Source organism: Chiloscyllium plagiosum, chromosome 9 (assembly GCF_004010195.1).
Source record: "Chiloscyllium plagiosum isolate BGI_BamShark_2017 chromosome 9, ASM401019v2, whole genome shotgun sequence".
In the NCBI taxonomy this organism is placed as follows: Eukaryota; Metazoa; Chordata; class Chondrichthyes; order Orectolobiformes; family Hemiscylliidae; genus Chiloscyllium; species Chiloscyllium plagiosum.
Window position 1 is genome coordinate 81,403,198 of NC_057718.1, and position 11,227 is coordinate 81,414,424.

Consider the following 11,227-nt stretch of genomic DNA (forward strand, 5'->3'; position numbering starts at 1 on the left):
TGAGGTTGGGGTGGAAGGTGTTGGTGAAGTGGTTCAACCTCCTCGTGGGAGAACTAGGCGGCGCCGATACAGTCATCGATGTAGCGGAGGAAAAGGTGGGGGGTGGGGCCACTGTAGTTGCGGAAGATGGATTGTTCCACATATCCTACGAAGAGGCAGGCATAGCTGGGGTCCATGCGGGTGCCCATGGCTACTCCTTTCGTTTGGAGGAAGTGGGAGGATTGGAAAGAGAAGTTGTTCAGGGTGAGGACCAGTTCAGTCAGTCGAAGGAGGGTGTCAGTGGAAGGGTACTGGTCGGTACGGCGGGAAAGGAAGAAGCGGAGGGCTTTGAGTCCTTCGGATATTGGTGAGGCCACCTTTGGAATACTGTGTACATTTATTATATTGGAGTGGGTGCAGAAAAGATTTACAAAGTTGTTACTGGGGCTTGAGTTGTAAGGAGAGGCTGGGGCCTTTTTCCACTGGAGCATAAGAGGTTGAAGGGTGACATTATAGAGATCTATAAAACCATGAGAGGCATGGATAAGGTGAACAGCAAAGGCTTTCCTTTGGGTGAGGGAGTTCAAAACTAGAGGGCCTAATTTTAAGTTGAGAGGAGGAAGATTTAAAAGGTGGTTCATATATGGAATGAATTGCCGCAGGAAGTGGTAGATGTAGGTACAGCTACAACATTTAAAAGGCATTTGGACTGATACATGAACAGGAAAGGTTTTGAGGAATATAGGCCAAACTCAGGTAATTGCAACCAGTTTAATCTGGGAAACAACATTCCGCTGTCATATTCTGAATTATTGACTGAATGTCTGCTCTGATGGCAACAGACAGGCAGGGTCAGGTCAGGTTTGGGGGGTGGGGGGTTTAGATGCAGATTAAGCAGGGGTGTCAAGGTCTGGGAGTGTAAGGCTATGGGGTTTGTAAGTGAGGTAAGTATGAGGTCGGTTTAAAAATTACTCAGGAGTGGGATATATATTTAATAGTCTTATATTTCTTGAGTAACTATTTTACTTAAATTCATTAGAACAATCTGACATCTCATGCACTATTTGTATGGAGGTATCAATAATTGTGCGAAGTTCTGATTTTGGAATCAGAATTCCTGCTTCAGCTGTGGTTACCATTGAAGGACTGTCCTTCACAACCTCTTCCCCTTACATAACGTGTGGTGACCCTCACGTTAAACGACCATCAGTTGTCTGTCATTAGTGAAAAAGCAGCCCAAAAATCCAGTCAAGCTATGGTGACTTTAAAGTGAGAAATTGTTTATTTTGGCTGGTGGGTCTGTAACAAGATTCATTTAATTTTTTTGGCAAATGAGCTAGATGGAAACTGAAAAGAAAAATATTTCTCACAGAGGGCCGTTATGTTTTGGAATGTATTATCTAAAAATATATCTCAATCTACTGTCTGGGGAAATCAATTCCACAGGAACTTTAAAAAATACAATTGGATATGTATTTGAAGTGAACTAATTGGGTTAATGAAATAAAAGCTGGCGTGGAGGACTTCATTGAAGAGTATTTCCAAAGAGTCAGCACTGGCGTGATGGACCAAATAAACTACTTCTGTGCTGTAAGATTTTATCAATATCCCCAACTAAAGGGACACCGGAATACGTCTTGTTTGGTGAACGTTAACAATTCTGACACCAAAATAAAATTCATTTGTTTGTCCAAAATCTGCAGAAAAAGTGTTTTTGGACAAAATATAATTTTTAGTCTGCATTGTAATAAAACACTGTTACAGTTCAATTTTAGATATATTATCAGAGTCCCTGGCTTACAATAACTGAAAACAATCCATGTCAGATTTGTATCATTTGTATTAAATTCTGGGATTGCATTAGCATTTTGGGAATCAAGTTCCACATTTTCTCCTCAAGTTTTGCATGTTTCAGTTCATTCATATGTCAAGATCATTGCAATAAAAAATGTTTAAAATAATACTGAAATAATTTCACTGAGATCACGATAAGTTTGGGTGACACAGTGGCACAGTGGTTAGCACTGCTGCTTCAGCACCAGTGTTCCAGGTTCAATTCCAGACACAGGCGACTTTCTGTGTGGAGTTTGCACATTCACCCTGTGTCTGCAAAAGTTTCCTCCGGGTGTTCCGGTTTCCTCCCACAGTCCAAAGATGTGCAGATCAGGTGAATTGGCCATGCTAGATTGCCCATAGGTTAGGTGCATTAGTCAGAGGGAAATGAGTCTGGGTGGGTTATTCTTCAGAGGGTTGGTGTGGACTTGTTGGGCCAAAGGCCCTGTTTCCACACTCTAGGGAATCTAATATCTAATCTAGTTGAGTACACGTGTTACAATTTTAGGCCTTCCGAATTTTCCTTGGGGCTTCAGTCTGGTTATTTATGGAATTTTGTGTGATATTATTGGTGTAATGACACTTGCATCTGGACTTTGAGGCCTTCCAGTGCTCCTTTTAACATGTTTCATAATTCATTACTTTGAGAACTTCTCATTAAGTACTTCCTTGATATAATGTTCAGTTCCTTTCCTTTGCATTCTATACTTTTCATATATTCACAACAGCATGTAGGACCACAATGTGATACTTTGACCAATGTTTCTTGATGAATTCCTACTCTTCCTTTCAAACTAAAGGATTTTAATGATCTAGAAAGCTTGATTATTATAGATATTTCTTCCCACATTTTGGTGCAAAAATGCATAAAAAGATTGTGCAATGGTTTTAATATACAAACAACATAGAAACATTTAAATGAACTATTTCATGAACGTGTAGGCTGATAGAAAAATACTCCATGACAGCTTTGTGAAAACAGTCACCTTTCCTAACATATTTATAGAATTATTGCTACAGTCCGGAAAACACTGTCTGAAATGGTTTGAGGCTAAACTGATCAGCTCAGCAATATATCAGGCTACTAGAAACCTGACTGACTAGGATGCTGGCTCATGGTTTAGCTAAGTGCCATAGTATTCTGTTTATTTTTGAGGTCCAGCTGTTTTCTAAGTTGCTTTGATTTTACTTCTTCAATCAAGTAATTTGCAAAGAAGATTGCTGCTAGTATTGATTTTTTTATACCCAACTGTATAAATGGAAATTCACAGTCTCAAAATTGATAGGGGTGCAGAAGGAGGCAGTTATTTGCACGGGCTGCCGGAGCATTTTAACTTGCTGCGTTTCTTCTCCCTTATCCTCATAACCTGGCACAGTTTCTCTGTTTAAATGATCATCCTGTGCCCTGTTGAATGCCTCAATTGAACCTGCCTCCACCTCTCTTTCAGACAGTGCCATCCAAACTCAGACCACTCACTGTGTGAGAACGATTTCTCACCTTGCATTAATTTTTTTTACACAGCACTTTAAAACTGTGCCCTATGATAGTTGATCCAATTACAGTGAGAACAGTTACTCCCAATCTACTCCAGATCTCTCATGATTTTGAAATTATCTGTCAAATCTTTACTCAGTCTTTTCTTCTGATGAAGGGCTTCTGCCCAAAGCGTCGATTCTCTTGCTCTTGGATGCTGCCTGACCTGCTGTGCTTTTCCAGCACCACACTCCCAACTCTGATTTTCAGCATCTGCAGTCCTCACTTTTTCTTAGTCTTCTCTTCTCCAATGTTTCCTCATAAATGAAGTTTATCTTCCCTGGAGACATCCTCATGTAGAATTACTTTAAAGCAGCAGACGGCCAAGGAGGAGTGAAATAGTTCTGCTGTTGTCAAAATTTGTTTTTAACATAATTAATAGTAAAATGTACTTGGTGCTTTGAATAGAATTCTCCATGAAAATGTTTCTTTCTACTCCTTTAGTATGTAACTAACAGCATTTTAATCAATTTTGATTTGTTTTTTTTCCTCAATTTCCCAATGGGTGAGCATTTCTATTATTTCATAATGTCTTGCGAGACCATTTAACATGTTTTTATTCAACAATGACAAATTATATAATCTGCATTACAATGAAGTAATTGCTTTAGCAGTTAGGCTGGCACTGCATACTTTTGGACATCTTTATTTAAATTACAGAATAAATTGGTGAAGTTCTCAATTCTACTGAAGCAGCTAGAATCCCATTATTGCAATACAACCTTACTTTAGGCTATAATGTAGGCTGACCTTCAGCTTCTGTAATATAATGAAATATCAGAAAAAAAGGGACTATAATGTATTATTGCCTTTGCAGAACATTGCACTTAGGCTATGGCAGTATTTTGGGAGAGTAACTGAATATGAGCAGTCATGACCATTCTCATATGTGTGTACCAGGAGTTTCTGGAACATTATTATAAAGCAAGCTGCTTGTGTGTACATAGAGGAAATGTGCCAAAACTCAAATGAATTATTTTTAAAGGGTTGTCTCTTTTGTAATATAGAAAGTGCAGTACCCAATTCTTGTACAAGAGTAATCAAGAGAGTTTGGTCACCATAATCCTTTTGTACATCTCTTGCAGTCAACTCAAACAATGATGTCAGTACCCTGGGAGGATGGCCATGCCAATCATCCAACAAATAATGGGAAACAAGGCACCTGAAAATCAATAGCCAATGACAATTATAACTGTTTCTAGTAAATTATTATATCTAAATTAATTTTAAGATCTTCTATCTACAATAATACTTGGGGTAAAAATGTATCTGTTGTCCATTGCATTGCTAAACTTACCTTAAGTCTTGCTCAATATGTCGTCGTATTGCTTATCATTCCTGTTTTCTGTTTGGTTAAATTTGATTTTTTAGATTAGATTAGATTCCCTACAGTGGGGAAATATGTCCTTCGGTCCAACAAGTCCACACTGACGCTCCAAAGAGTTACCCACCCAAACCCCTTTTCCTTCTGACTAATGCACCTAACACTATGGGCAATTTAGCATGGCCAATTCACCTAACCTGCACATCTTTGTGACTGTGGGAGGAAACTAGAGCACCCGGAGGAAACCCACACAGATACGGAGAGAATGTGCAAGCTCCACACAGACAGTCGCCCGAGGCTGGAATCGAACCTGGGCCCCTGGTGCTGTGAGGCAGCAGTGCTAACCACTGAGCCACCGTGCCACCCCTTTTGATTTGACTTTTATTGTCAAATGTACCAAGATATAGTGAAAAGCATCATTTTGCGTGTGATTCAGACAAATCATACCTTACATAAATACATCAGGGTAATAGACAGAATGCATGATATAACAACAGAGAAGGTGCAGAGAAAGATCAACTCTAATATATGAGAGGTCCATTCATCAGTCTGGTAACAGCAGGGAGAAAGCTGTTCTTGAATCTGGTGGTACGTGTTTAGAAACGTGTATCTTCTGCCTGATGGAAGAGGGTGGACGAGAGTATAACTGGTATGGGAGGGGTCTTTGATTATGTTGGCTGCTTTCCTGAGGCAGTGGGAGGTGTAGATGGAGTAAATGGAAGGGAAGTTGTTTTTGTGATCCACTGAGCTGCATTCACGACTCTGTAATTTCTTGCAGTGTTGGGCAGAGCAGTTGCCAAACGAGCTGTATTGCATCCAGATAGGATGCTTTTTATGGTGCATCCATAAAAGTTGATAAATTTCCTTAGCCCTCTGAGGAATTAGAGATGCTGGTTTGCTTTCTTGACTGTAGCGTCAACGTGGGTGGACCAGGAGAGATTGGTGATATTTATTCCTCAGAACTTGAAGGTCTCAACCACCTCCACCTGAGCACAGTTGATACAGACAGGGGCATGTCCTCCACTCCACTTCCTGAGGTCAGTGACCAGGTCCTTTGTTTTGCTGACGTTGAGGGAGAGACTGTTGTTTAATCCTATGCCAACAATCTCTCCCACTAAGATCTCTATCTCATTTCTGTATTCTGTCTTTTTATTTTATATTGGAGCCGCTATGGGGATGTCATCAGCAAATTTGTAAATGGAATTAGAACTGACTTTGGCCACACAGCTGAGAGTGTATAAGGAGCTGAGAATGCAGCCTTGCAGAGTACTAGTGTTGAGGATTATCATGGAGGAGGTGTTGTTGCCTATCCTTGCTGATTGTGATCTGAAACCAAGTCAGGAAACCAAGGATCCAGTTGCAGAGGGGAAAGTAGAGTCCGAGGTCTCTGAGTTTGGAGATGGCTTTGATTGTAATTATGGTGTTGAAGGCAGAGCTTAAGTCAGTAAATAGGAGTCTGACTTGGGTGTCCTTGTTATTCATTGTTCCAGGGATGAGTGTAAGGGCTGGAAGTTAAAAGTGCTTTTACTGAAAAGTTGGTTTGTAACAGAGAGAGTTGATGAGGGGAGGGATGTTGATGTGATGTACTTGGATTTCCAAAAGACATTATATATAGTGCCACACAGGGACCTGCGAGGAAAATTATAAATCTTGAAATAAAAGGGACTGTGGCTATGGGGATACAAAGCAAGCTGAAGGATAGGAAACAGAGCAATGATTAATGGGATTTTTGGGTTGTAAGAAAGTTTGTAATGGGAATTCCCAGGAATCAGGATTGGGATCGTGTTCTTGCTGATGTAAATAAATGATTTAGATCTTGATGCACAGATTACAATGTCAACATTTGCCAACAAAATTTGAGGACAGTGCAGAATATCAAAAGGATAATGACATGTTGATCAAGTGGGCATGTAGGTGACAGATTAGAATTCAGTGCAGAGAAGTGTGCCGAAGCACACATTGATACAAAGAAAATGGAAAGAGAGTGTAAAGAAAATGGTACTAATCTAAAGATTGTACAGGAGCAGCGAGTCATTAGTGGTGGTATGACAGGTAGAGAAAATTGTTCATAAAGTATATGACATTCTAGGCCTCAACTAGAACCATGTAATACAAGAGCAGGGAAGTTATGATGAATGTTTTTAAGACATTGATTAGACCTCAGCTATAATATTGTGTACCGTTTTGAGTGCCACACTTTCAGAAGGATGTGAATACGTTGCGGAGAGTGTAGAAGAAGTTTATGAGAATGGTTCCAGGGATGAACATTTTACTTATAAGGAAAGGTTGGAGAAGTTGGGACTGTTTTCCTTGGAGATGAGTTTGAGGAGATTTGATAAAAGTTTTCAAAATCATAATGGATATAGAAGGATAGGGAGAAACTGCCCCCACTCATAATTTTTTAAGTGTTTTGTGAAAGAAGCAAACATAAGATGATAAAAGCACACAGGGATTAGTTGGCACATAGGATGTACTACTAGACCATAAGACGTAGGAGCAGAAATTAGGCCTTTCAGTCCATCAAATCTGCTCCGTCGTTCAATCACGGCTGATAAGTTTCTCAACCCTATTCTCCTGCTTTTTCTTTATAACCCTTGATCCCTTTGACACTCAAGAACCTATCTATCACCATCTTAACTATACCCAATGACCTTGCCTCTACAGCCTTCTGTGGCAGTGAATTCCATAGATTCACCACTCTCTGGCTGAAGAAGTTTCTCCGTATCTCTATTCTACTTTACTTTCAGGTGCCCTTAGGTCCTAGTCTCTCCTATCAATGGAAACATCTTACCAACATCCATTCTGTCTAGGCCATTCAGTATTCTGTAAGTTTCAATTAGATCCCCCCCTTATCCTACCAAACTCCATCAAGTATAGACACAGAATTCTCAAACGTTCCTCATATGTTAAGCTTTTCATTCCTGGGACCATTCTCATGAACCTCCTCTGAACCTACTACAGAGCCAGTACATCCTTCTTGAGATATGGGGCCCAAAATACTCATACAAAATGCGCATAATACTCAAAATGTGGTCTGACTAGAGCCTTATATAGCCTCAGAAGTGCATCCCTGCTTTTTTATTCGAATCCTCTCAAAATAAATGCCACCATCGTATTTACCTTCCTACTACTGACTAAACCTGCAAGTTTACCTTGGGAGAAGCTTGGGCCAGTGCTCCCAAGTCTGATTTTTCTCCCCATTTAGAAAATAGTCAATGCTTCTATTCTTCTTACCAAAGTGGATGACCTAACACTTCCCCACGTTGTACTCCATCTGCTTTGCTTACTCTCCCAACCTGTCCAAATCCTTCTGCAGCCTCCCACTACCTCAATGCTACCTGTTCCTTTACCTATCTTTGTATCATCTGCAAACGTGGCCAGAATGCCCTCAGTTCCTTCATCTAGATCATTAAAGTGAAAAATTGTGGTCCCAACACCGAGCCTTGGGGAACACCACTTGTCACCGGCTGTCATTCTGAGAAAGACCCTTCCTGATGAAGGGCTTATGCCCAAAACACTGATTCTCCTGCTCCTCAGATGCTGCCTGACCTGCTGTGCTTTTCCAGCTCCACACTTCGACTTTTTTATCCCCACTCTCTGCTTTCTGCCAGACAGCCAAGCTTCTATCCATGCTAGCACCTTGCCTCTAACACCATGGCCCTTATCTTACTTAGCATGCAGCACCTTGTCAAAGGCCTTCTTGAAGTTCAGGTAGACAACATCCATTGGCTGTCCTTGGTCTACGTGCTCATTACTTCCTCAAAGAATTCTAGCAGATTTGTTAGGCTTGACCTCCCCTTGATGAAACCATGCTGACTTTGCCCTATTTTATCATATACTTGCAAGTATTCAGAAATCTCATCCTTCACAATGGACTCCAAGATCTTACACACAACTGAGGTTAGGCTAATCAGCCTGTCATTTTCCATTCCTTACTTCCTTTTTAATCAGGGGTGTCACGCTAATGATTTTCCAGTCCTCTGATTCTAGCGATTCCTGAAAGATCACCACTAATGCCCCCACTATCTCTTCAGCTGTCTCCTTTAGAACTCTGGGGTGGAGTCCATCTGGTCCAGATAATTTATCCACCTTCAGGTCATTCAGTTTTTCTAGCACCTTCTCCTTGGTGATGACCACCAGACTCCGCTCTGCTCCCTGACTCTCTTGAATGTTTGTAATGTTACTTACGTCTTCCACTGTGAAGATTGATGTGAAGTAATTATTCAGTTCCTCAGCCATTTGCCTGTTCCTCAATACTATCTCTCCAGCATCATTTTCCAGTAGTCCAATGTCCACTTTTGCCTTTCTTTTTCTCTTTATATATCTAAAGAAACTCTTACAATCTTCCTTTATATTGTTGGCTAGCTTACCCATATTTTTAATCTTCTCTCTCCTTATTTCTTTGTCTTTACTAGAAGAGATGTTTAGTGCTAACAAGTTCAATTGAGGCATTCAAAAGGATAATACATAATTATTTAAATAGAAAAATTGTGCAGAGTTAAGGGGAGAAAGCATTGAATTAAAATGCTCAGAGAATTAATTCAGACATAATCATTTTGTGATTCATCATTGGTAGTTTTGTTTCCTGCCAAACCATTTGAGAAGATGCAAAACAGTGCAGAGCTTCCCCCTCCTTAGACGTGTCAGGGCAGATGGTAAGAAAGGCAAATAATCACATGGATCAGTCTTTTTTTTTTTATAGATATTTTTATTAGAAATTTAACATTTTTACAAGTTTACAAAAATAAACAAAACTCTCAAATACAAATATTGATATACAATTAAATCAAATATACAATAGCCAAAATTTAACTAAAGAATAAAAAAAAACGAAAAAGAAAAAAAAGCAAAACTCAACTATCTACTAATCTAACCTACAACTAACCAGAGTGTATATTTAAGACTCTTACATGCTCGGAATGTGTTAACATCAGATGTAATAAAACCCGTATTCGTGCGGGATTCCTCTCCTAAGGGGCCCCAGATCAGCCAGGTTTGTAATCTCAATTAAATAAAAGCCCTTGTTAAGATAGCCGAAGTATCTGTATTTATGTAATTCAAGAAGGGCTGCCATATTTTATAAAATAATTCGGTCTTTCGGTGCACCATATTTGTAAGGAAGTCAAGGGGAATACATTTCATAATTAATCTGTACCAATTTGAAAGTCCAGGGGGGCCCTCAGCCACCCAGTTTACCAAAATATTTTTCCTTGCACGGAAAGAGAGAATAGAAAATAATCTCTTCCCGTGCATATCCAGGGAGGGTAAGTTCGAAAAGCCCAAAAGGAGAGATACAGGATCCACTTTAATTTCCGTTCCTAAACTTTCTGTCAGGGGACTTGATACTTTTAGTCCAGTATCAACAGATCTTATGACAGGTCCATAGGCAATGTACAAGAGTGCCCACCTCTATTTTACATTTGGGACACGTTGGAGATGCTCCTGTCTTAAATTTTGCCAATCGATCTGGTGCTATATGGGCCCTATGAAATATCTTCAGCTGGATAGCCTAAGTTCTGCTGCAGATGGTGATTCTTCTGGCGTTTTCCCAAATGTCATTCCACGTTTCTATAGAGATTTCTAGTCCCAAATCCTGATCCCATGTTTTAAGCAGATTGTCCATATCTCCCGATACTTCATCATGGAGTAAATGATAAATAGTACTGATGGAAGATACCCCCATTGGTCGTAGTATTTTACATTCTCTATCTGATTTATAAAGACTATCTAATAATGTAGTCGTCTTTTGTATATAATCTCGAATTTGGAAGTATTGAAAGAGGTCTCCATTAGGTAATCCGAATTTCTGACGCAGCTGTTCAAAAGACATCAGGACCCCTTCTTTAAATAGGTCCCCTAAACATGAGATACCCCTGGATCTCCAGAGTTTAAAAGTGGCATCTGTAACCCCCGGTTGAAATCCCCATGCTCCCACTATTGGAGCATAGGGGGATATTTTGTGAGTTGCCCTCGTTTTGCCGCATTATATTCCAAGCTTTAATTGTGTTTAATATTATAGGGTTTTTACAGTGATCCATAATGATTTTCCTCTTGTATGAAAATAAAAGGTTAATAAGTGGGCATTTTACTTGAAGCCTCGATGTCCAGCCAGATTGTTTGGGTCCTGTCTGCCCCGCAATCAGCTATGTAACTTAATAGGGAACTTAACTGATATTTCCTAAAATCTGGGAAGTCCAATCCTCCCCTTGCCTGTGGAAGCTGTAGCTTCTTCAGCTTAATGAGGGGCTGTCTATGATTCCAGATAAAGGAACCCAACCAGCCATATAATTTACATAGTGCCAGCCTCAGTAGCATTACCGGAAGAATTCTCATAGGGTATAGGAGATGGGGCAGGACATTCATTTTAATTAGTGCTATTCTACCCAGCCAGGAAATTGGAAGGTCTCCCCATCGCTGGAGGTCCTGCCTTATCCTTTCCAGTAAATGCACAAAGTTAGCCTTGTATAACTGACCAAATACTGGGGTAATAAAAATACCTAAATATAAGAAGCCCTCCAGGGACCAACGAAAGGGAAAAAGGGATCCATCCACTAAGT

General features: G+C 40.0%; 1 protein-coding gene across 10 annotated transcripts in view; it reads left to right on the forward strand.

The window, feature by feature from the left end:
- The window catches only part of LOC122552980 (protein quaking), a 563,704-nt gene that overhangs the window by 465,589 nt on the left and 86,888 nt on the right, over positions 1-11,227 (forward strand). The gene's annotated exons all lie outside the window — the stretch shown is intronic.